This window comes from Panthera uncia (genome assembly GCF_023721935.1).
Source record: "Panthera uncia isolate 11264 chromosome B2 unlocalized genomic scaffold, Puncia_PCG_1.0 HiC_scaffold_24, whole genome shotgun sequence".
Taxonomy (NCBI): domain Eukaryota; kingdom Metazoa; phylum Chordata; class Mammalia; order Carnivora; family Felidae; genus Panthera; species Panthera uncia.
Genome location: NW_026057580.1, coordinates 83937454 through 83963530, shown reverse-complemented (window position 1 = coordinate 83963530; position 26077 = coordinate 83937454). Strand labels below are relative to the sequence as shown.

At 35.9% G+C, this 26077-nt stretch overlaps 1 protein-coding gene across 1 annotated transcript in view; it reads left to right on the top strand.

The window, feature by feature from the left end:
• The window catches only part of THEMIS (thymocyte selection associated), a 189089-nt gene that overhangs the window by 17816 nt on the left and 145196 nt on the right, over positions 1-26077 (top strand). The gene's annotated exons all lie outside the window — the stretch shown is intronic.

The window sequence follows — 26077 nt, the reverse complement described above, 5'->3', positions numbered from 1 at the left end:
GAAAAAAACCCCAAATCCTCTTGTTCATTGGAGGAGAAGCAGGAAAAAGTAAGGTACCTTGTTTTTGAAAAAATGACATGGAACACTAGGTTAAGAGAGTGTCAGGGATAAATATTTACTTTCAGCACATAGTTTATGGTAGATTAGGTTATTAATTATAATTATAGCCCTATATATTAAAGGCTTATTATGGACTAAACACTGTGCTATGTCCTTTGTATATAGATTTGGATGTGTAAGCATTTATAATTCATATATAAATATATTTTATATATGTGTATATTTATACATAAATATATCTAGTACAACATATATAAATAAGTGAAACTTTATATATGCTCATCTGTATACAAATGTAGTATTCATATGTATAAATGTATACATATAATCCTATTTAAATTATTTAATTCATTATTTTTCTAAAAATATTTAATCTTTGGAGGTATCTTGGGTGATATTATTTCTTTTTTCAAGGTCACCTATTTCCATATCATTTACCCCTGGTCAAAAGATAAAACTTAAAAGTTTTTCCTTGTTCTGCCCATATGAAGAGTTTATGAAATTCTGTAGTGAATTCTATCATTATATACCATAGGTTTTTAAGAAATTTTATAACAACTTACTGCAATTTGGCTACAAATAGCATTGCTAAAATAAAGGTTGTTTTGTCTCTTAATAACTTATTATGATTAATGACTACAATTACAATTTGATTAGTATGACATTAAATAATTAACTCTGAAAGTGGTTGAAAAAGTACACTGAATAATGATACTTAGTGAATTGTGCATTATATGAACATGACTTTTATGGATTTGATACATTTATGAGGGTTCATATAGCAAAAAATTACACCTATTTTAATGCCAACAGTAATTATTTTATGGCTAATTGAGCTTAATTTTTTTTCAGGCTTACTCAGCTAGGGACATGGTAGTAAAATCAGGGCAAATTATAAAATTATAGCATTGCCTTTAACTCACATTTATTTGTATTTCATAGGCTTTAAATATTCAGACAAGAACACTTTTTTTCCTCTTTTTAATATGTATTCACAACATTGACACTGGTTCATGTGGACTTAAGAGGAATGAAATTATGTAAAAATCTAATGAAATATGACTTGCACATTTTTAAAAAAGAATTTTAGCTAAATGAAAATAGAATACCGGTATTTTTCTACATGAAGTTATACTTATAAATATTTATTAAAGACAAGCATTAAATTTATAAAGTAGATTGTTTCTGTTTGTAATACGTTCTGTTGAGCCTCACAGGTATGAAACTGCTGTTGAGATTCAGGACGGCTTAAGTTCACAAATGTTGAAAATTGAAAACATTTTATATCTCAGCTTTTTAAAAAAAATTAATTTATTTTTATACAAATTTATGTATTTGAGAGAGAGAGAGAGAGAGAGAACAAATGGGGTAAGGGCAGAGAGAGAAGGAGAGAGAAAATCCCAAGCAGGCTCTACACTGTCATCGCCAGAGCCCAACATGGGGCTCCATCTCATGCATCATGAGATCATGACCTAAGCTGAAGTCAAGGGTTGGACTCCCAACCTGCTGAGCCACCCAGGCGCCTCTACATCTGAGCTCTAAAATTAAGTAAAACTTACTATATCTCCAAATTTAAAATTGATAATGATTCATTAAATATAAATTTGCTCCGTGTCAGTGGCATATGGCTGGACACCAAAAGGACTATCAGAATAGAGTTTGGCTGCACCAGTTTGCATTCCCACCAACAGTGCAAGAGGGTTCCCATTTCTCCACATCCTCGCCAGCATCTATAGTCTCCTGATTTGTTCATTTTGGCCACTCTGACTGGCGTGAGGTGATATCTGAGTGTGGTTTTGATTTGTATTTCCCTGATGAGGACCGACGTTGAGCATCTTTTCATGTGCCTGTTGGCCATCTGGATGTCTTCTTTAGAGAAGTGTCTATTCATGTTTTCTACCCATTTCTTCACTGGATTATTTGTTTTTTGGATGTGGAGTTTGGTGAGTTCTTTAAAGATTTTGGATACTAGCCCTTTGTCTGGTATGTCATTTGCAAATATCTTTTCCCATTCCGTTGGTTGCCTTTTAGTTTTGTTGATTGTTTCCTTTGCTGTGCAGAAGCTTTTTATCTTCATGAGGTCCCAATAGTTCATTTTTGCTTTTAATTCCCTTGCCTTTGGGGATGTCAAGTAAGAAATTGCTGTGGCTGAGGTCAGAGAGGTCTTTTCCTGCCTTCTCCTCTAGAGTTTTGATGGTTTCCTGTCTCACATTCAGGTCCTTTATCCATTTTGAGTTAATTTTTGTGAATGGTATAAGAAAGTGGTCTAGTTTCATCCTTCTGCATGTTGCTGTCCAGTGCTCCCAGCACCATTTGTTAACGAGACTGTCTTTTTTCCATTGGATATTCTTTCCTGCTTTGTCAACTTAACAGAAGACCATGGGGGAGGGGAAGGGGAAAAAAAAAAAAAAAGGTTAGAGAGGGGGGGGGCCAAAACATAAGAAACCCTTAAAAACTGAGAACAAACTGATGGTTGAGGGGGGGGGGGGGGGGGGGAAGGGAGGGTGCTGGGCATTGAAGAGGGCATCTTTTGGGATGAGCACTGGGTGTTGTATGGAAACCAATTTGACAATAAGTTTCATATTAAAAAAAAAAGAATAGAATTTGTAAGACTTCAATATTCAGGTTCATTTAAAAATATATATTGTAATTATATCTGATATATGCATAAATTACATTTGTAGCTACCTTCTTTTAAGGCATAATATTATTGGAAATGATGTTATGTTAAATATTTTTTCTACAAAAACTTTGGAACCATTTTTGTTATCTCAGACTTGACACTTCAGTTACTGTATAATTATGCTCCTAGGATGCCCTCAGGCCATACAGTACAGATCAATAAGAAGTTACCCTTTCAGTGTAATTAAACATTACATTAAAAAAAAAAAAGAATCAAAATTCAAGTTTAAAAATGTACAATAATTTTTAAAGTTCAATGCATTTTTATTTGTGTTCTGAAATGGAATACTTTTTTCCCTAAAATTTAGCTCCAACAGGCCTTATTTTAGGAAAAAGTCCTAAAATAGGTACATTAAAAACAAACAAAAGAAGCTCGGAAAAGAGTAATTTCAGTTGTATTACATACAAAAGCTGCAGAGGAAAATAACTGCTAGAAAATTTTTTGTGTTGTTTACTTAAGTGGAGATGTTCCAAAATGTAGACAGTTTTGTACAATGGAGTACATTATTCACATCTGTAGTGGTGTTCAACTTAAAAATTTCTAACCTATTTATTGTTAAGTACCAACCTTGACTATGCGATGCAAAGTTAAAAAATGGAATGCTGGCATATATTTTGCATGTAACCATGTAAATACAGATTATTCATGTGCTTCCTTCATTTTGTAAGTATAAAGAAGTGACTGAGAAAGTGATTAAGTAAAAATTGTATTGTCTGCTAGCTTTTCAAATGCTGTGAAATGGGCATTTTGGTTTGGGATATTAATTACCTAAACTCCTTTTAATAGGTACAAATTATTATTGGTCAATTATGTCACATTGAACAAGATTTACAAAAGGAAAAGAAAATTGAAACTTTTGCCTTGAGTGTAGTGATTTATGTTTTTGTTTATTATCATACTGATAAATTTTGTTAGGCACTGCTAAATGACTAATGAGTTAAGTATTGAAAATGGAAGAGAAAGTAACTTCAAATAATGTGTAAAAAAAATCTGAAAAATTATTTTTAGAAATGTCTTTGATACAATATCCAAATTCTTGCATTTGAAAACTTTACATTTTAATTGGGACATCTACTTTGTTTTACTCCTAATAAATATTTGGAATTACCACACCTTTTTAAAACCAAGATTTTAGCAAAAACAATGAGATGAAATTTCCTTAGATGAGAAACATATCTTTTTCACATAGAATAAAGCTTTTTAAATGGTAAGGGACTGTCATTATTTAGCAAGATTTTGTTATTTTAAAGAAAAATTATTTATTGGAAAATGGAGCAAGTTTTCTACTAATCTATGTAATGAAGTTGGCTATCCAATATTCTGATTTTTATAAACAGTAATTAGGTCTAAGGAGCTTGACTCTAGGTTAGTAGTGTTGGTTTTAGTGATTCAGCATTTGTGTCAGTTAGGAAAAGAACACCTGACATATAAACAATGTATGAATTCTAACCACAAGCCCAAGAACATTTTGTTTTTTGACTTCCCTATTTGACATCAGGAAAAGCTTAAAACATATTTAAACTATTTCTTCCAGAACTCATGAAATCAAATCATTTGAATTTTGAATTAACTGTTCATTGTCAGAGACCACTCTGCTTCTGAACATTAATAACATAGTTACTAATTTAAATATATTCCTATTTAAATACAGTGTATGTATTACAGAAGTTTAAAAAAAAGTAACTATTGAGCATGTTAAAAGAATTTATAGAATGTTGACAATAATGGAAATTTGAACTTGTCTTAGGTCAGAAACAGACTAGTTCTTACCCTTGCCATCCTCCCTGCCTCCCTTCCATTCCCCTTTGTACGTTAGGCAAATGAAACTGGATACATTTACAGATGCTCTTTAACAGTAACGTACTTTAATTACCCATTAAGTACTGTAGTAAAGCACGATTGGGGCGGGGCATGTAAAACCCAACGCCATTAAGTTTTTCATTCAAAGAAAGGACAATTAAGGGAATAATAATGGAGATGAGACCAGAAACAACAACAACAACAACAACAAAAATTCCAGATCAAGTATACAGGCATTGCATTATTTTTTTAAAAATCAGGAGAACAACGTGGCCGTGACCCTAGTGATTGGATTAGACCCGGCGGGAGTTGGGACTGGAGTGGGCTCCGGGTTCGCGCGTGGATTCTAGATTCCAGCAGCACAGGAAGGGTTCGTGCAGGCGGCCCCGTTGGGAAAATGTGAAACGGGGCACCAACCTCTGGGGAGGGCGGGTTGTAAATCCTGGAAGACCAGCTCAGCGAGACAGGTCAGGTCGGAAACGGAGCGGCCCCTCCAGCTCCTGAAATACAGGCCGGAGGCTGTGGGGACGTGACGCCTCCGCCCTCACCCCTGTCGCAGCTCTCCCGCCGCGGGGCCTCTCCCGGTGCAGCAGAGCAGCCACGGCAGAAACAGTTTATCCACCCTCCCTCCCTAACAGCCCTAAGAATCCATTTTATCTTACCCCCGAATAATGTGTCCATTTTTTAAAAAGTAACTTTCTACACTTCTAGTAAACCTACTGTTTTTAGAATGAGACAGCATCCTAGAGCAACAAAACTAACCTTAATTTATAGAGGCAGAGACCTGTTCAAAGTTACATTTTTGTGCAATTACTCCATGTCTTGACATGCTCTATAGTAACGTGCTCATCAGGTTGTGCTCGTCATATGTGGTCACTTCTGAATTGATACAGTTTCTGTCAACTGTTAGACCATCTGAATTTTCAGATAATATATCTAAGAGAATTTTTTTTTCTGGTATCTAAATAACATTATCTTGAAGTAGACTTTTTTTTTTAAGCTGACATTTAATAAACTACTTGTTATTGTAACACATCCTTTAAGCTTAAATGAGTGATAGAAGTAACCACTAAAGATAGAAGTAAGAATGGAAATTTTAATTTCTCCTATTAAGAACATTTTCTTCTTAACTTGGAATACTAAGCCATTCATTTGTAAATTCTCATTAAAAATTTGACAGTGAAATTAACTACTGATAGTTGCCATTCATCTAACAAGTGACCTGTAGCATTGTATTTTTTACTGTTGGGTTTCATGCTGGTTGCTTTTCTAATTTATATTCCTTTGGGGAAAAAAAAGAGAATTATTAAGAAAACATCATGTGTTTCTTTAAAAAACCACAGGCTCACTGCTCAGTTAAAAGCAGCTCCTATTATTGAAGTAACCCGTTGATGAACATTAATTTCATCCTATATAATGAGAATTAAAAAAAAAAAAATCCTGTCAGACTTGCTGGAGAATATGACTTTTGTTGCAATCTGACCAGAATTGATTTGGTCATGCACCATTATTAGGTTATTTTTGATAGATGTGGATTGCCTTCAATCCTTGGAAACACAACAATAAAAGAAAACCCTAGATCAAATGTTGCCAAATGTGAAACACTTATTTGCAATCAGGCATAAAAACAGTTATATGACCAGAGAGCTTGATGTAATCCCAGCTGTTTGTCTTTTTTATAAGCTCTGATAGCACTTTGCAGAACAGGTTCATTAGAGACTTCAATATTCCAGAAGTGGAATACAGCTACCTTTCTAGTTAATGTCAAAACTGCTTTGAATCAGCCACTAAACCAGGGCTGTGTAACACAGGACTTAAATTGAACTTATTAGATTCTAATACCCCTTTGCAAGAACAGACATGCCTATGTTACCTCTGGAATTAATGAACACATTTTGAACATCATTTCACCAACAAATCAGTCTTACTAATAATATTCATTATGCTAATTAAGAAAGTTCTGTGTTAATAGGAAATAAATGTAGTAAGACCTGTGGCAGTTGTTTAAAGAATATGGACTTCTGATTAATCTTTTGTATATTAACTAGTCATCTTGGGTTTGTGTTTCTGATTATTGTACTTAAAATGTTGGGGCGCCTGGGTGGCTCAGTCGGTTAACCGGCCGACTTCGGCTCAGGTCATGATCTCGCGGTCCGTGAGTTCGAGCCCCGCTTGGGGCTCTGTGCTAACAGCTCAGAGCCTGGAGCCTGTTTCAGATTCTGTGTCTCCCTCTCTCTGACCCTCCCCCGTTCACGCTCTCTCTCTGTCTCAAAAATAAAAACATTAAAAAAAAAAAAATTTTTTTAAATGTTAACGTTTTCCTCATCTCTTCCTCAGGGGGTCTGTAGGTTAAAACTAATGAGCACACACATATGTATCTCACTGTCTATGCTGAAGTTTGAAATAAATTACATGCACATGATAGTAATACTAAACATTTATCTTCACACATGCCCCAGATGCTCTCTTCTAGCTCTCAGTGGAGATCTATCCTTAGAGTTTCTTTTGTTTTGTTTTTGTTCTTATAGTTTTATGTAAGTCCTAAATGTGTATGATTTCCCAGGCTGACATATGTAGTCCTGATTTCCCTATAACTAGTTAGTGATTTGTAACAGTATTTCTCAAACCTAAGTAAACTTTGGAATCTACTAGAGAATTTTAAATTAATTACATATTCCTGGGTTCCACCCTGGAGAATCCGATTTAGAATTTCTGGAATACAGCCCATGAATCTGGATCTTAAAATTCTTCCCAATTAATTTTTGTGCAGCCCATTGGCAAACTGTTGTTTAAGAGGAACTAGATAGGACCATCTTTACCAGAAGATGATCATTGGACAATAGAATCAGTGTATCCAGAACTGAGCTCCTTATTCCTTTCCCGTTTTTGTCTTTTCGTCAGTATCCATCATTCTCTCAGTGCCCCAGCTTCGTGGTCTGGAAGTCATTTTGGTCTCATTTTTCTTCTTTTCTTTTACCAGTTCATGGAGGCCCATTTCCGGTTTGCAGCTGCCATTCTACTTTAGGCTCTCATCCAGCAGCCCCTGTCTTGTGACCCCGCAAACAGCTCTTGTGAGAACTTTCTCAGAGCAAGAGTACTATATTGCCTGCAGTTCAAGTCTTTCAAATCTACTGTTAAGTTTTCTCCAACCATGGCGTTTTTATTTTGTAATCAGATCATCTTGGAAAGATACTTGATGTCAGATAATCTTCTAACACATGTTAATTTAAATCTGAAAAGTGATATTTTTACTTTCTGGAATGCCCTTTCCATCATCATTAATAACCAGCCATCCACATCAACTCCTTTTGGCCATAAGCACGTATTAACTACTACATATATAAGAGATTGTACTTTGTTGCTGACATCATTAACAAGAGGACAATCCAGGTGCTGCACGGGTGCCCAAATTACCAAAGCTCTGAAGCACTTCATCAGTAACAAAATCTAGGCTCTCATTTAAGTCTCCCCGCCCCCCATTTTTTTAGTAGAAAAGGAAAGTTCTGTTTAGTATAGTAGTCACTAGCTATATGTGGCTATTTAAATTCAAAATAATTATAGTAAGTACATTTAAAAATGGAGTTCCTCAGTTACATTAGTTTCATTTGAGCTTTGTGTGGCTATTAGCTGCAGTGTTGGACAGCTCAAATTATATGTCCATTGTAGAAAGTTCTGTTGGAGAGTTCTGCTCTGGAGTTTCTGAGGGAGCCCCAAAGGGGAAAGAGGCCCACATCTTCTCCAATATTAATATAACCCACGGCCTCTGCCTCTGCTATCACGACTCTCCTGAGGACTGGCTTCAGTTTTGTGGTTTAAAATTTTCTTCGGGCTGCTTCTACTACTTCGTCTTGTCTGAATGTGTTTCTGTGTTTGAAGCTTTCTCAGTCTGTCACTGATGTGGAAAGTTGCACTGCAGCACATGCATAGTGCACGCATACACACACACACACACACACACAAACACACTTAAATTGAACTATTTTGAGAAGATTGCAGACACACACACTGAGTTAAGTTAAACTCTGTATTTTGAGGTTATTGAGGATTCAGACGCAACTATAAGCAGTAATACAGAGATCCCATGTGTCCTTCACAGTTTCCCTCAATTGTGACATCTTTACCAAATGATTGTACGTGATCACAGCAAGGATATTGATACTGATCTATTCAATATACGGAACATTTCTATCATCTCATCACTCATGTTTCCCCCCTTTTTTAAATATTTATTTTATTTTTTAGAGAGAGTGTGTGCACAAGCCGGGGAGGGGCAGAGAGAGAGGGACACAGAGGATCTGAAGTGGGCTCTGCGCTGACAGCAGAAAGCCCCCTGTGGGGCTCAAACTCACAAACCGTGAGATCATGACCAGACCCCAAGACAGACGCTTAACCAACTGAGCCACTCGAGCACCCCTCATGTTGCCCTTTTATAAAAGCTACTCCTACTTCCTTCCCACTTTCCCAGTCACGTCCTTAACTCCTTTCAACCATTAATCTGTTAAACATTTTTATAAATTTTTTTTTTGGTCCACAGATTATTTGGAGGAATGGCATTTAGTTTTCAAGTGTTTGGAGAATTTCCTGTTATCTTTCTGTTACTGATTTTTAATTTAATTCATCGTGGTCAGGGAATACTATGATTCAATTCTTTAAGTACGTTGGGATTTGTTTTATGGCACAAGATATCTTGGTATGTGTTCTGGTGGGCACTTGAAAACAGTGTGTATTTGCTGTTGTTAAGTATAGTGTTCCATAAATGTAGATTATTAGATCCTGTGGTTTTATCACATGGTTGTTCTTCTATATCCTTAGCAATAATCTGTCTAGTATGTCTATCAGTTGTTGAGGAATGGATTTGAAGTCTCCAACTATAATTGTGATTTGTCTATGTCTCCTTTCAGTATATTAGTTTTTGCTTTACATTTGTAACTGTTGTCATATACACATTTAGGATTGCTCTATCTTCCTGTTAGATCCCTTGTATCATTATGTAATGTCTCTCTCTATACCTAGTAATTTTCTTTGCTCTGAGGTTTACCATACCTTTTGTTAAGATAGCTACTTCTGTTTTCCTTTAATAAACGTTTTGCATGATCTATCTTTTTCATTCATTTTCTTCAACCTGCCTGTATTGTTATATTTGAAGTGAATCTCTTGTAGATAGTATATAATCAGATCATGTTTCTAAATCTACTCTGTCAGTGTCTTTTTATTGATATATTTAGACCATTTACATTTTATGTAACTCTGGAATATCAAGGTTCAAGTCTACCATTATATCTTTAGTTTTCTGTTTGGTTTCTGATTTGTGTTTCTCCAGCAGTGAATGGTGTGCCCTGCTTCATTATTGCCCGGTGGGGTTATAAATTCAGGCTTCCTCTTTATCCTCTGTTGACACTTGCAGGGGAAAGGATCCTCCTTATTGCTTGCCAGAGTGGGAGAACTGGCTCCTCATTGAGCCTTCACCGACACCACTCTTGATGGGAGGCATGGTAGTGCCTCATTACTACTACTCACATGGCCTTATGGTGGGGAGGTGCCTCATTACATTGGACAGTGGTGAAAGTTGTGATTTTTCACTAGACATCTGACATCAGATGGGGAGGGGATAGGGCACCTCAGTATTCCTGGGTGAGGGTGAAAGTCCAGACTCTTTCTACCTGGTTTCCCTGACAGGGGGTGGGAGCTTATTACCAGCTCACAAAGGTGTTAAGTCCCATCTCAACTCTGCCTTTTTTGATACCACCCCAGTAATGGGTGGATGAGTGTCTAATTACACTCATCAACGGTGGGATTCTAAAGTCTCCACTCATCCTTTCCTGCTATAGAACCAAATTCCTTTATGTGGTAAAGTGGTAACGTTAAAAGGTTTTCTTACTAGGCTGTTCCTTTCCTTACTCTTTAGCTAGAGAGAACAGGATTTGTTGGCGGTTTTGTTTTTTTGTACCCATTGGCATTTCTAGGCTGCCAGCTTCTTCACCTTCAAGACTAGGATATATGAAGTTAGGAACATTTATGTCTAATTCATCTTCCCAGAAGCAGAAGTCCCAGCTGAAAGTTTTTAATAAGTCTTCACTGTAGCCTTGAGATTAGTATGCCTGATACTTAATAAATGTTTATTGAATGGTTTAATAAGTAAATATAGTATGGATGTACTATTCATAGAGCCCAGCAGCCCAGTCCCTTTCTCCTAGTATCATGCAATTTTCTTTCATAGTAATTATCATTTTGTAATTATATATTTTTATTATTATTTGATTAACATCTTTTATTTCAATTTATTTAAATCTTCATGAAGTTGAGCCCATATGCCATTTGCTCACCATTATATCAGTAGTACTTAACATAGTTCTTTTGTTTGGCACATTGCATGCATTCAGTTAATTTGTTGAATAGATTAAAATATGAAAAAAAAGAATAATTTGATAAGCACACAAAGCGTCATTCAGGGTGCCTTTCGGAATGGCTATAGGGCTGTAACCTTGCCTGGTATAACAGTTACTTCTCAGCCAACTTCCATATGAAAGAAAGCACTTATTTTTTTCACTAGGAGTGTTCCTAGACCATTCCTCCCAACTCTTAATTATGTCAGACACGTATACATAATAGGAATACTTATTTGGCACATGGGGTACATAGATAAGGCAACCTACAGCCAGAGGCTACCAGCCAAAACCACCAGTCATTCCAGAACCACCTCAGGTGGTTACTTCAAGGAATGGGGAGTTCAGTATGTCGGCACCCTTGTAACCTATTTGTGGCATACCAGGTTTCATTGGTACAGGTTGGGAATAAAGTTCATTGCCATTCTCAAGTTTCTGTTTTCTCTTCCATAAACTTCTCTTTCTTAGGGTGATTGACAAAGAAAATTTCTTCTTCTTCTTCTTCTTCTTCTTCTTCTTCTTCTTCTTCTTCTTTATTCAGGGAAAACCCCACCCTCATCCATAAGAGCCCACTTATCTATCATCTTGACCAAGAAAATCACACTAGCTTACAATACTATAACATTATACTAATTTATTTGGTCTTACCATCATATGCAGTAATAATGATGACATCAATGATGGCTAATGTTTATTAAGTGCTAAATAGATACCAGGTGCTGGTCCATATGCTTTTAAAAATTATGTTCTTTGGGACGCCTGGGTGGCTTAGTCAGTTAAGCATTCAACTTCAGCTCAGGTCATGATCTCGCGGTCTGTGAGTTCGAGCGCCCCATCGGGCTCTGGGCTGACAGCTCAGAGCCTGGAGCCTGCTTCAGACTCTGTGTCTCCCTCTCTCTCTGCCCCTCCCCTGCTCATGCTCTGTCTCTCTCTGTGTCAAAAATAAAAAAAGAAAAAATTAAAAAAAAACATTAAAAATTATCTTCTTTGATCCTCAAAGTAACTATTTAAAGTAATATTAATATTCTCATTTTAAAGTTAAGGAAACTGAGGTACTATCTCCATTTTACAGATGACGATATTGCTTGAGTCATACATCTATTAAATTCAGATCCTGGATTTGAACCTGACCCTAGAGTGGCACTCTTATCTGTGATTTTTACCTAGTTAAATGCCTAAGAAGGAATGGATAGAGGAATTTTATGCATGCATTGGTGCCTGTGTGTGTGGGGGTTTGATAATTGTATCTCTTCGGCAGAGATAAAGATCAGCCCTGAAATTCCATCCTGCAGTCTTACCTCAACAACAGACCTCCTGGCTTTGGTATTTCAAAGAAAACTATATGTCCCCCACCCCTGCAATGTAAGATTTACAGACACAGTGCAGCTTAATTTAAATCATGAAATATACATACCTTTCCCTCACCTTTTGGATGAGAGTCTGTTAATTGTCCTCCTAACTATATCTATTCTCTCTTTCTTTTGTAGTAATGGTTTCAGCTGTTACCACAGCTACCCAGCTAAAGATGATACAACACAGCTCGCCTGAAGCTTATCTGGGCAGCTTGATTAAGTTTTGGCCAGTGCATTGTGAACGTATTTGATGTGTGAAATTTCTGTTGTATGCCACTAAAACAAAAGAAATGTTTCCTCCTCTTCTCCATCTCTCTTTCTCATCTTTGTCACTAACTGAAATTTGGACATGATCATAGGAGCAGGAGCAGACATCTTAGAACATAACACAAAGTCTCATGTTGAGGAAATGAGAGGTTACAAAAAAGCTGGAACCAATACAGATATCATATAAACCCTGACAAGTTAGCAGTAAATTGTTACTTAAGAAAGAAATAGATATTTGTTTGTTTGTTAAACAACTGTTGTTTTACGATTTGTTTCAGCAGCTGAATTGAGCTTCTTGGGTTGGGTTCACAACCATTCATTATTTTGTTTCTCAGTGTAGAGAAAGAGTTTTGGCTCAAAGATATCAATTAATATTACAGAGAAATCATTTGGCTAAACACAGCTGCCTTCAAGTCAGTGGTTGACTCAGAGATTTTCCCAGAACAACAACGGTTTATATAACTAAAGGAGCTCTTCGTGTTTTTTCTGCCCAAAAGAAAGGAACAGTCTTCTGAAAAAAGTAGTCAAATTTTCTTTTCTACAGTACAGTAACCCTCCTCCCCTTTTTTCTTGGCTACGATCAGTTCTATTAAATATCAAAAAACTTTATTAGGCTTAGCCAATGCTAAGTGTCTACTAGTTTACTTGTTTTCTTTCTTTACCATTTGTGTGTACCTTCAATTTCCAATTACCTAGAATGTAAACTTCCCAAAGAAAAATAATCTTTTGTTTTTGTTTGGCTGGATTGGTTGACTTTTTGTATTTTTAGTTTCTGGTATTGTGTTCTGAATTGTGTAGGATCTTGGTAGATGATATTTAGTAATTATAAGATTGAGTACTGGAAATTCTTTAAATATTATACCTGTCAGCTCAATTAGATATGAAACTTTCACTGTTTTCAAAACTTCATAGAATTATAAGGATGGTGAGCTCTTTAAACTGGGTGATTTAACATGTAGAATGAACTTTAGAATTTTATTATGTTTTATAATTTCTCAATCTCTTTCAAACATAAAATTAAAAAAACATTTACCATTCTTAAAAATGATATTGAAATTTTATCTGTTGCAGACTTGTTTTAATGGGAAAAGTTTATAAGAAAAATTATTTGATCTGCAAAAATAAATTATATCATTAAGTAACATAACTATATAATGATTTTAATCAGTGTTTATTTAAAAATATTTACAAATAAGCAAAGGAGAAGAATAGAGAAACAAATCAAGACACAGACTCTTAATTATATAGAACAAACTGATGGTTAGCAGAGTGGAGGAGGGTGGGGGGGATGGGTCAAATAGGTTGATGGAAATTAAGGAGTGCACTTGTCAAGATGAGCACCGGGTGATGTATGGAAGTATTGAACTACTACATTGTACTTGTGAAACTAATATAATGCTGTAGGTTAACTAACTGGAATTAAAATAAAAATTAAAAAAAATTATTCACTGAATAAAACTATAAACTCTAGACATTTTGCATAGGTGCCTTATAATAAATATTACACATGATAGAAGAACTTGAGTACATTTAATATATTTTGAGGACAATACAAATCTTTAATCTTCTCTTTACGTACCAATTATTTTTTTAAAAATTCTTCAGTAAATCAGAAAACAGGGAAGGGAAAACAGGCAAACAAAGAAACAGACAAAAACAGAAAAGGAAATCTGCAGTATAAATCCTATACAACACTTTACAAATGTAAGGGTAGTGAGTTTCAACATTTTACATTTCCACCCAAATGTAGACATTGAATATTCTGTTTATCACATTGTCAATGCACTTTTGGGAATCAAGGGTCCCACTCTGTTACAAACAAGTAGACATATTGAAAAGAGAATGCAAACCCTGTGCAACTAAGGTAAGACTGATAGAGTAAAATTTTTCACAAAGATAAAAACATCACTCCCATATAAGCATAAAATGAACACATGAAAGATTTTATTAAACTCACTAAATCAGAGAACCAGTGAGATATTAAACCCATGTCAAGCACACACATACATGCATGCAAAAATACAGTCAGAAATGCTGAAATAAATTTTCCAGTATTCAAACCTGATTATCATCCTTGAATATGCAATGTTTAGGGTTATCTTTTGTACAAGGCATAGGTCAATTGTATGTATAATGGAAAAATCTATTTTTATTTCAATGGTAAATAATCATTTGCATTGCTAAGTATCATTTATATCTATCAATTTTCTGTAAGTCAATGTAATCATATTCAAAGCTGCATATCTCTATAGAATCAGACAGTTTCTAAAGAGTCTGCTAGATGATATTCGGCTCTCCACTAAAAAGACAGCTGTTACTTGTTTTTGCTCTTTACAAGTCTTGGACAACTTCTGACAAGCTTCAACAAAATCTTGACACATGGTGTATACTAAAGGGTTAACTCAGCAGACTTTGGATGTTCAAACTCTGCACAATCTAAAGAAAGGATAGGCCTTTGACTGACTCCTTTTGAATATCTTGCCTGATACGAGTGTATACTTTGGAACTTGGGCCACTCTAGATAGCTTATGTTCATGATGTGACTTATGGTAAATGTCAGTTCTTCTATGTCTGGGGTTCTGGGCCATGCTGTATTAGTTTGACCTCTGAGGGGGTTGCTAAACATTGAGTAATTAAGGTCAGTCATATGGGCACTCCACACCTATGTAACTCACCTCTAATGTAATCCCTGGACACCAAGGCTCAAGTGAACTTCCCTGGTTGACAATAATTTATATATGTTGTCATCCACCATTGCTGGTAGAATTACATTCTGTTCATATGACTTCAGTGGGAAAGGACAACTGGAACCTTGTCTCCTGCTGGTCTGTATCATTTCTTCATAATAAGCTATGAGTGTAAGTATAACAGCTCTTCTGAATTCTGTGAGTCCTTCTGGTAAATCATCAAACCTGAGGGTGGACATTCAGGCAGCTATTGAAGGAAGCCTTTAAAAGACAGAAGTGAGGAGCTGAGAAACTAAGCTTGTTTTTTCATGTTAATTTAGTGTTTATTAGAATGGTCGTTTGTCCCAGACCGTAGTCACAGATTCCTGGAGTTGATCATAGAGGACAATGGGAGGGCTACTTATGGCAGCCTCTGTGCCTCTCCCCTACTAATCTTCGAGATGACTCTCCATTGAGCTCACCTCTCTCCTTCCCAGCTGGCCTCCCAAAAGATACTCTGGGATTCCTCTATTCTCTTTACAAACTAACTTTGGAGTATAAATTCTATGACCTTCCTCTTTAGGACCTGGCTTTTACTTCTCTCAGTAAGAAACAGCTTTTATAAATCAAAAGCTTTGATTTACAAAACTAATTTTTTCCTGGCATGGCACAAAGAACAAATTTTGGGAGTAAAAAATACCATATTGGTTTTTTTCATCTTTGCAAATACAAAAAATACTAATTGTTTTGCAAGTGGACAGGCAATTCCTTTATGTCATGCACTGAGTGCCCCCCACCCATCTACAATCTACTATATGATAATATTCCATTATTAGATTCTTACATTCATATAAAAAGATTTTGGCAGTTGTGGAAAAAAACAGTTTCCCCTTCTAATAAAGTCTATTTTTTCAGGATTATTATCTCCCCAAGTATTGACAAATTCTTTGAATCTCAGAACTAAATAATGACTAAAGCTCTCTCCTTGACTGGGAAAATAAACTTCATGTCTTGGCTTTAATGGTGGGAGAAATGCAGAAGAAGAATCCAGTTACTGATGACGTGTTATTTCCTTAAACTTACTACTTAGCCTTAGGACATTTTTACTTTATCTTCTATAAAAATTACTTTGACTCACTGGATGGCAGAGCCAAATATTGCTAGTGTGAAATGGCTGCCTTATTCCTCATTCAAAGATTTTTAGTTTCATGGCAAGAAACCTTTGAGGGGCGCCCAGGTGGCTTAGTTGATTAAATGTCCACCTAGATTTCGGCTCAGGTCATGATCTCTCAGTTCATGAGTTCTAGCCCCGTGCTGGACTCTGCGCTGAGTTCAGAGCCTGCTTGGGATTCTCTTTCTCTCTGCCCCTCCCCCACTCATGCTCGCCCATGCCCTCTCTCTCTCTCAATAAATAAACTTAAAAAGAAGAAGAAGGAGAAGTAGTAGTAGTAGTAGAAGGAGAAGAAGAAGAAAAAGAAGAAGAAAAAGAAGAAGAAGACGAAAAAGAAGAAGAAGAAAGCCCTCCTCAGTAGGCACTATTAACCCTCCCTGAAACACTCAAGGGCACACTTTTTGAGAAGCATGATACCATGTTATACAACTCAGAGAATGCCATTCACATTCATGTAAGTTGCACTATAAATAGTTTTATAATGGGGCAACCTATGCTGTAAGGAGTGGCCCTGAACATATTTCAGTTGTTTGACAGATTGATTTGTTAGAAAGGGTAACTGTGACAGCTATCTTCAAACATTTTAAGGCTGCCATCAAGAAGAATTAAATGGTTGTTTTCTGTATGATTCCAATGGCTAAAAATAGTTCTACTGTGTATATCCTATAGGAACACATATTGCACTTAATAAAATGTGGAGGTTCTTAACAGTGAGAATTGCTCAAAAGTGGAGTAATTTACTTTGAAATAATTGGAATCAATCACTGAAAGTGTTCAAATATAGTTTGGACAACTGCTTGGTAGATATGCTGTATAGAGACTCAGTCATTGTAGTAATGTAGGTAGGATTAGATGGTATTTAAGCTCCTGTTTGACACTGAAACCTAATGATTCAAGAGATCATTAGAATTAACAGCACTGTGCTTAGAGATGTAAATGAAATTGAAACTCATCCTATGGCTGCCATCCAGCTATATGAAGTTGTGATTGTTATCAAGTTAAGTGTTTTATGCCTCAATTCAGAGAGATGGCCTGGAAAAAAATGGTAGATTCTGGGAGTCTATATTCTTCTGACAGATTTCTTATAACTAAGCCTTTGGGAGTAAATTAGCTCAATATGAGGATTAAAAATGTTTAAAAATATAATAAATAAATAAATAAATAAATAAATAAATAAATAAATAAATATCAGCCAGTGGGGCTTAAAACAGGATAAGTCATAGTGCAGGACTGGGCTGGAAATATTTCATACCTGGCATGCCACCTTCAGTTGATGGATGGTCACCTGGAACTTCATGTTGAAGTTGATTATTAGGCCTGGTTGGGATTCAGCTGGACATGTGCCATTGGGATTAGTGCTGGGAGAGGAAAATGGTAGAATATAGTCTAGATATTTGTCATCCCTCTCATGCAGAATACTTGGCACTCTAGTTAGAACTCATGGAATCCATCTCCTAGGGGACTTCACCTGCTCATGGCTTTGGATCTTAGCTGTGTAGGTCCAAAAACTCAAAGAATCCAGGGTCAATTAGGTTCAAGCATTGCCTTGTACAATCAGAGGAGTATAATGTACAAATTAGAATGCCAATGTAATAATTTTCAATTAGAACTATTACTGTCAAGTTGATTAAAATTCCTGTGTTTTTTAGCCAGGGCACTCAGGCTGCTGGTGACATTGAGATAGATGAGTTAATAATACCAGCTAAGACTTAGTGTATTCGTTTAAAACTTTCCTTTTCCCAGTGTGTTCAGATTTCACTCTAACTTTCTAACTTCCTGAGACTATATCCTGGTTCCCTTCGTTGACTTTGGTCATACATGTGTACTTAATGGTTTAGAATCAACTGGCTGTGGTGAAGGACCAATTTCTCTTGTTTTCCCAGTCCATTATGGGCTGGTACTTATTACAATAAAATGCAATATAAATGAATTATTATAAAATAAAATTAAAAAACAAAGACATACAAAATACAGGCATATCTTTTATATTTAATTCGGTGAGCACAAAATAGCTTCAAAATTCTTACAAAAGTTTCTAAAACTTTATTCTCAATTTCTCAACCATATTTCATAAGCAGAATACTTAATGAAGTGTTCAATGCTAATGAACTTAAGGAAAATTTATAATACAGTAGAGCTTAATTTTTATGCATTGAATGAACACATTACAGTGCATTGGAGCCCATGTATAATCTATTCAATCAGCATATTTATATTCATTAAATGAGATGAAGAGAACAGGTTTATTATTTTAAATGGCTTAGAAGTCTATAGTACCTTTATTTAGTATTTAGGGTATAAAACATAAGCAATTATATTAAAGTATGTAAAATGTACTTGAAACCAAGGTCTTCCTACAATAATAAACCAATTTCCAGTGCAACATTGTTCATATGAAAAATTATAATACTATTTATGATATTATTTTGAGGGTTAAAACTTGGGTAAAATGTGGGGAATATTTGATCAGTAGTAGTGTCAGAAGATATAGAACCACTGACTTGTTTCATCATCATAGGAAAATGTTTCATAGATGTGTAGGAGAGATGGATATTCATTTCATACATACACATCCCAAATCCTTTTGCTCTGATAATTGTTAACACAAAGAACCACAATGATGACTTAATACCAATTTGCAAACTCATTATAGATTTATTGAACCTATTTAATTGATTCTGCCATGAAACAAACATTAAGTTTTTAGCTAACATAGAAAACTATGAATTTTTGTTCTTTAGCCACTAAAACTTAGTTATTTAAATGTTACACACATCACATAGAGTGGTTAAAAAGTGGGCATTTTCTGGTTTCTGGCCTCACTACTATTTTAATCTGCTATATTGGTTCTCAAACTTCAACCTTTCCAACCTATTCTGGCCTTCATTGCTTTTCTGTGTTAATACTTTTTCTTTCTCTTTTTCTTTCAGCCAAATTTTTAAGTTCTAGTTAGTTAACATATAGTGCAATGTTGGTTTCGGGAGTAGCATTTAGTAATTCATCACTTACTTATAACACCCAGTGCTTATCATAACAACTGCCCTCCATAATACCCATCACCCATTTAGCCCATATCCCACCCACCTCCCTCCATCAACCTTCAGTTTATTCTATATCATTAAAAGCCTCTTATGTTTTTTTCTCTCTCTCTTTTTTTTGTTCCCATATGTTCATCTGTTTTGTTTCCTAAATTACACATATGAGTGAAATCATACGGTATTTGTCATTCTCCAGCTGACTTATTTCACTTAGCATAATACACTTTAGCTCCATACACACTGTTGCAAATGGCAAGATTTCATTCTTTTTGATGGCTGGGTAATATTCCATTTTTATGTATACCACATCTTCTTTTTTTTTTAATATATGAAATTTACTGTCAAATTGGTTTCCATACAACACCCAGTGCTCATCCCAAAAGGTGCCCTCCTCAATACCCATCACCCACCCTGCCCTCCCTCCCACCCCCCATCAACCCTCAGTTTGTTCTCAGTTTTTAACAGTCTCTTATGCTTTGGCTCTCTCCCACTCTAACCTCTTTTTTTTTTTTTTTTTTCTTCTTCTTTCCTTCCCCTCCCCCATGGGTTTCTGTTATGTTTCTCAGGATCCACATAAGAGTGAAACCATATGGTATCTGTCTTTCTCTGTATGGCTTATTTCACTTAGCATCACACTCTCCAGTTCCATCCATGTTGCTACAAAAGGCCATATTTCATTTTTTCTCATTGCCACGTAGTATTCCATTGTGTATATAAACCACAATTTCTTTATCCATTCATCAGTTGATGGACATTTAGGCTCTTTCCATAATTTGGCTATTGTTGAGAGTGCCGCTATAAACATTGGGGTACAGGTGCCCCTATGCATCAGTACTCCTGTATCCCTTGGATAAATTCCTAGCAGTGCTATTGCTGGGTCATAGGGTAGGTCTATTTTTAATTTTCTGAGGAACCTCCACACTGCTTTCCAGAGCGGCTGCACCAATTTGCATTCCCACCAACAGTGCAAGAGGGTTCCTGTTTCTCCACATCCTCTCCAGCATCTATAGTCTCCTGATTTCTTCATTTTGGCCACTCTGACTGGCGTGAGGTGGTATCTGAGTGTGGTTTTGATTTGTATTTCCCTGATGAGGAGCGACGTTGAACATCTTTTCATGTGCCTGTTGGCCATCCGGATGTCTTCTTTAGAGAAGTGTCTATTCATGTTTTCTGCCCATTTCTTCACTGGGTTATTTGTTTTTCGGGTGTGGAGTTTGATGAGCTCTTTATAGATTTTGGATACTAGCCCTTTGTCCGATGTGTCATTTGCAAATATCTTTTCCCATTCCGTTGGTTGCCTTTTAGTTTTGTTGGTTGTTTCCTTTGCTGTGCAGAAGCTTTTTATCTTCATAAGGTCCCAGTAATTCACTTTTGCTTTTAATTCCCTTGCCTTTGGGGATGTGCCGAGTAAGAGATTGCTACGGCTGAGGTCAGAGAGGTCTTTTCCTGCTTTCTCCTCTAAGGTTTTGATGGTTTCCTGTCTCACATTCAGGTCCTTTATCCATTTTGAGTTTATTTTTGTGAATGGTGTGAGAAAGTGGTCTAGTTTCAACCTTCTGCATGTTGCTGTCCAGTTCTCCCAGCACCATTTGTTAAAGAGACTGTCTTTTCTCCATTGGATGTTCTTTCCTGCTTTGTCAAAGATGAGTTGGCCATACGTTGCAAATGGCAAGATTTCATTCTTTTTGATGGCTGGGTAATATTCCATTTTTATGTATACCACATCTTCTTTATCCATTCATCAATCAATGGACACTTGGGCTCCTTCTGTAGTTTGGCTCCCTGTTTATACTTCTAGAGGCTCACCAACATTCACTACAGTTTCCGGCATATTCCTGTCATTAACCTTGAACTTCCTGGATAACACTTACATGCCCATCTCACAAGAAGAACCCCATGTTTATAGAGATGAGACGTTATACCTTAATTTTTCTTAGTGTGGCCATCATTTTTCTTACTACCTGATGCCAAAGTTTTGCCCTCTTTATGTCGATATTTTGGCAGTAGGGTAAGAGAGTCTGTATGACCTTTCGAGATCATTTCCTATCAGTGTTCAAATTTGTATACATTTCTGTGGTATATCCAGTATCAGCTGGTAGTATCCAACCCCAGTAAAGCTGAAAGCTTGTTGTTTCATGCCTACTTATTTCCACACTGCGTTCCAATATGATGTTCATCTATCTATTTTTAGGCATATTCTTCATATAGTGGGAATAACTTTGTCTCTGCTTTACAGGGAATGGAGATGGTCTTTTTACGGACGACTGGCCATGTAAATGTCTGTTACAGCCATAGGCCACTTCAAGCTTTATGCCTGTGGTACACTATCTAGAGTTTCATTTAGAAAATTGTATTTATTACTACAATGAATGCCTTAACCACCAAGTATGACATTGCTAATAAAATTTTTTCATACTTACATGTTTCCTTTGTGGGAAAGCTTCTTCTTGGTAATTTGCACTATTCTTAAGCAAAGAAAAAATATTCACACCTGTTTATGAGGAGTAAAAACACATCTTCACTGGCAATCCCAATCTGACAAGGCTCTATATACACTGTCATACAATACCAATCAAACTTTGCAGATGTAATTTTTTAATTCTACACCTGTCTCAGATTGTTTCATGAGCACCACCCTCAGGTTCAGCAATATAAAGATGGTAAACTTAATGGTAAAATAGGAAACTTAATGAGTAAGAGATTCATATTGTAGAATTACCCATCTATGCCTTGTCTGGTTAATCTCACATATGCTTGTACATTTGATATTAAATATGTCAAATGATATGCTGGTTACTCATTCTTTCTACTATATTCACAATAATTTATTGTCACTTGACAGTAAAGCTAAGTTATATATAATTCAATATTCACCAAGGATCTACTAAGTGTCAAAAACTGCGTTACTAGTTGTGTTTAATGTGAGGGTAGGTATAAATATAGTTAAGAGTTATCACTTCTCTAGGAACTCATGATAAATTCTAAAACATACATAATATCAGTGGGTAGAAGATAATATCCCAATAGCAGGCTGTGATAATAATCGCATAAGGGCTGTGATAATAATCACATAGGGGCTATAATGGAGATACATGCAAACTGCTTTAGAGCACAGAGGAGAGAATAATTCTCACCTAGGTGTAAGAATCAAGAAAGACTTTGAAGAAGATGATGAATAGGAGCTGAATCTTTAGGTTTTGTTGAATTTTGAAAGGCTGATGAGGTAAAGGGGTGAGTGAGTGACCTGGTAGGGCAGGGGAAGGAATTAGGGAATGGAGAGAATGGGTACCTCTTGAGTAAAGGGGAAATAGCCTCTAAATAATGTAAGTTTCCTTCTCCTGATCGCCACATGCTTTTAACTTTGTATACGAAATGGAAGAAAATCTATTGAACCAATTGTTTTGGCTGTTCCAATGTGATCATAGCATTGCTTATATGGATTGTCAAGTAAGGGATGAGCTCATAAAAGGATATTAATGTGTCGTTTTTATTGAGCAAAGTAGCATTACAGAGAAGGTGATTTCAAAGGCACATGGCTCTTTCATTACAGCCTTCAGGGGCAATGTTTGATCACTGAAAACAGGCTGCTTTGTTCCAGCTTCCTCTGATGTTTGGCATTATCCTGAATACATATGCTCTGACTTGGAAAGAATCAGTCTATAAAGATTTAATAGATTCGAGATTTGCATATTCAAAATATATGTCATGGTTAAAATGAAATGAAAACTATTTTAATATCTACATCTGTATTATACATAAACACATAGTTCAGGCATATCTCAGCAAATTTTTAAAAGGCAATTACGTATGTTATATGTGCTCATTCTGAGATTATGAAAGTTGGCTATTTTAAAAATTAACCATTTTACATTTTCACTGAGGAAAAATATATTTTAGGAGACATTATGTTGATGATAATAGAGTACGGGAACCCTTCAAGTTTCAGGGATTTGTGATTTGCCATACATTCTTGCTACCTTTCATGGACATAACTTTTTAGTGTTTTGTGTCAGCAACCACTTTCTTTATTAAAAATGAATTAATGGCATTCTTGATTAGAGAAAATTGAAAGTCACAAATATTTAAAGGTAAATATAAAAGATTAGTATTTGCATGAGGCTCTTTTCCTTGTATGACTGAAAGAAGTGACTTTTTTTTTTTTTTTCAAAAGGAGAGCTTCTTGGAAAGAGACCTGAAGAGTCAAAACCTTTTTGTGTGGTGACTAATACTCTTAGAATTTTCTCCTCGTAGAATTCTCTGGCTTCTAGTCCTGTGAATTGATATATAATCTCGCATAAATTCATCTTTTAATTTTGAATTCCAGTGGAACCTTTGAGAAGGCAGTCTGATATACATTACATCTACAATTAGACACTCATCGCATCAATATTAAGCCTAACGGACTTCAGCTCATGTTCTATTTCATATGACAAAGAAAAATCTTACCATGTCACTTCCTGACTAAAAATCTTTCTTTTTCCCTGTCCCCATTTACAATGTCCTCCAGCTCAGTGTCACTGAATGCTTTTGTATGGCATGTCCTTCCCTTTCTGGTTAATTTGGAACAGTCTCAGAACAGAACTTTTTTTAGTTATACATTTGTGGCCTAGATCACAGCGTCCCAAACATTAATGTATTTATGTGTCATCTGGAGATCTTGTTAAAGATGCAGATTCTGATTCAGCATTTCTGGGGTCAGGCCAAGAATCTAACAAGCTCCCAGGTGATACAGTAGACTGCACTTTGGATAGCAAGCCCCTAGATACATATGACCTCTCATCAAATTGATATCAGATCCTGGACCCAGATAACTGAAAATTAAGATTCTCTGACTTTGAGGTTGCATTAGACTTTGACTTCTTTGTTTATTGGTAATGTCATAAAGATGCTGCATGATCTGGACTTCCTTTTCTTTTCTAGTCTTCTTTCTTACCCTTCCTTACTTTAGATTTGAGACATTAACAAACTACTTACAATTTCCAGAATGTATCAAACTCTTTCACATCTCAGTGCCTTTTCAAATACTGTCTCTCCAACATCTTCTGTTGTTTCCTTTAAAGCTCAGCTTAGCTGTTGTCTCCTCCAGGAATCCTTCCCTAATCGCTTTACCTTGTAATTGCTTAATTAAATGCTTCCAATATTCTCCCACAATGTGCTGTATTTTCTATGTTATAACTTTCTGATAATATGTTGTAGTGTGTGCTTACTTGTCTGTTTGCTTCAAGGCAGTGCTTTTTGGGAGGAAGAGGTTATGCATTTTATCTCTGGTACCTACCACTAATCACAATGCCTGACACATAGTAGGTTTTCATTAAAGTTTACTGAGTGAATGAGGAAGAGTGGTGGATGTGTTGTAGTTATGCAATAATATAATGCAACATTTTCTTTCATGAGGTTTGAATGGAGCGTAATACAAACTAAAGTCATAAAAAGGTAAGTACAGAATGAGATAATACTGAAGATATAAAATGTTAGTATATGATTAAGTGCCAAATGAGGATCATAAAAAATAGCTGTTCTGAGTTCATTGGAGGAAAATGTCACTATATATTTGGTATTATTTTTTTTTAAATATTCCAATTGTTCCACAAAAGATTTGAGACAGCTAACAAACTATGTTTGGGAGTGAATGAACGTTGTGAACACATACATAGTAAGGGAATAGTATGAGAAAAAAGGGGAGTTATGAAAGTACATACTCAGGACTTGAGGAGCAGATATACTAGCATATTTGCAAAAATGGTCCTCATTAAATACTGAACAGTAAGGATGGCGTGCTGGACTTGCATTTCCACTTTCTACCTTGGAGGCTGACTTCTGTGGCGGCATCAGCAGCTTCCTTGTCCTCTGGCTTCTGGCTGACTTTGGCCAAAGAAGGGTACCCTGGCAGAGGATCAGACGGAGGGAGAAGAGTGAGGTCAGGATATTTACTTTCTTGCGTTGCCCAGAACTGTCTGTGCCTCTGTGTAAATTGCCCCTTTGTTAAAATCTCCTTAAATTATTCTAATTCGTGTGTGCCCCCCTGCTCCCTGTTGACATTCTGTTACAGTGGCAGAGTTGTTTAATGCTAGATTGGAAGCCACTCTTCATAACTCTTAGGATAACCAATGATGCTACAAAAATGTTTTTGGTGCCTGCTATATATCAGTAAGATTCTATGAGGAGGGGATTCAATAAAGAAGAATTCAGAAAGCAAACCAACCAACCTGAAATCTTGTACTCATATTGTTCACATTTTAGTATGGTAAAGAGGATATAAATCATATTGGAGGTAGGGAAAATTTGATATGTTTAAATCCCCACAGTTCTGTAATTTTTTTTACATCAGCCTTTCATTTACTGTTCAGGTGTAAAGTAATAATACCTCAGAGATGTAGTTTTCGAGTTGTTTCCCTTTTTACTTGGGGTAGATTATCCAGACATTTTTGCCTCTTCTCTTTCCTGTTGTTCATGTTCTGGTTATTTCACTGCTCACTTTCCTTCCATCAGGAGATAAAAGGAAAATAAATGGATGGAAAGCTTAACTTTAGTATCTATGATAAAAGGTTTATTAGGAAAGAGACTGAAATTCTGAACTACAGTGAATCTTTTCAGTTTATCTGGGCTGGTCTGCCCCCTATTGCCATTAAGATATCAAGAGATGTTTCCAGCTTGTCA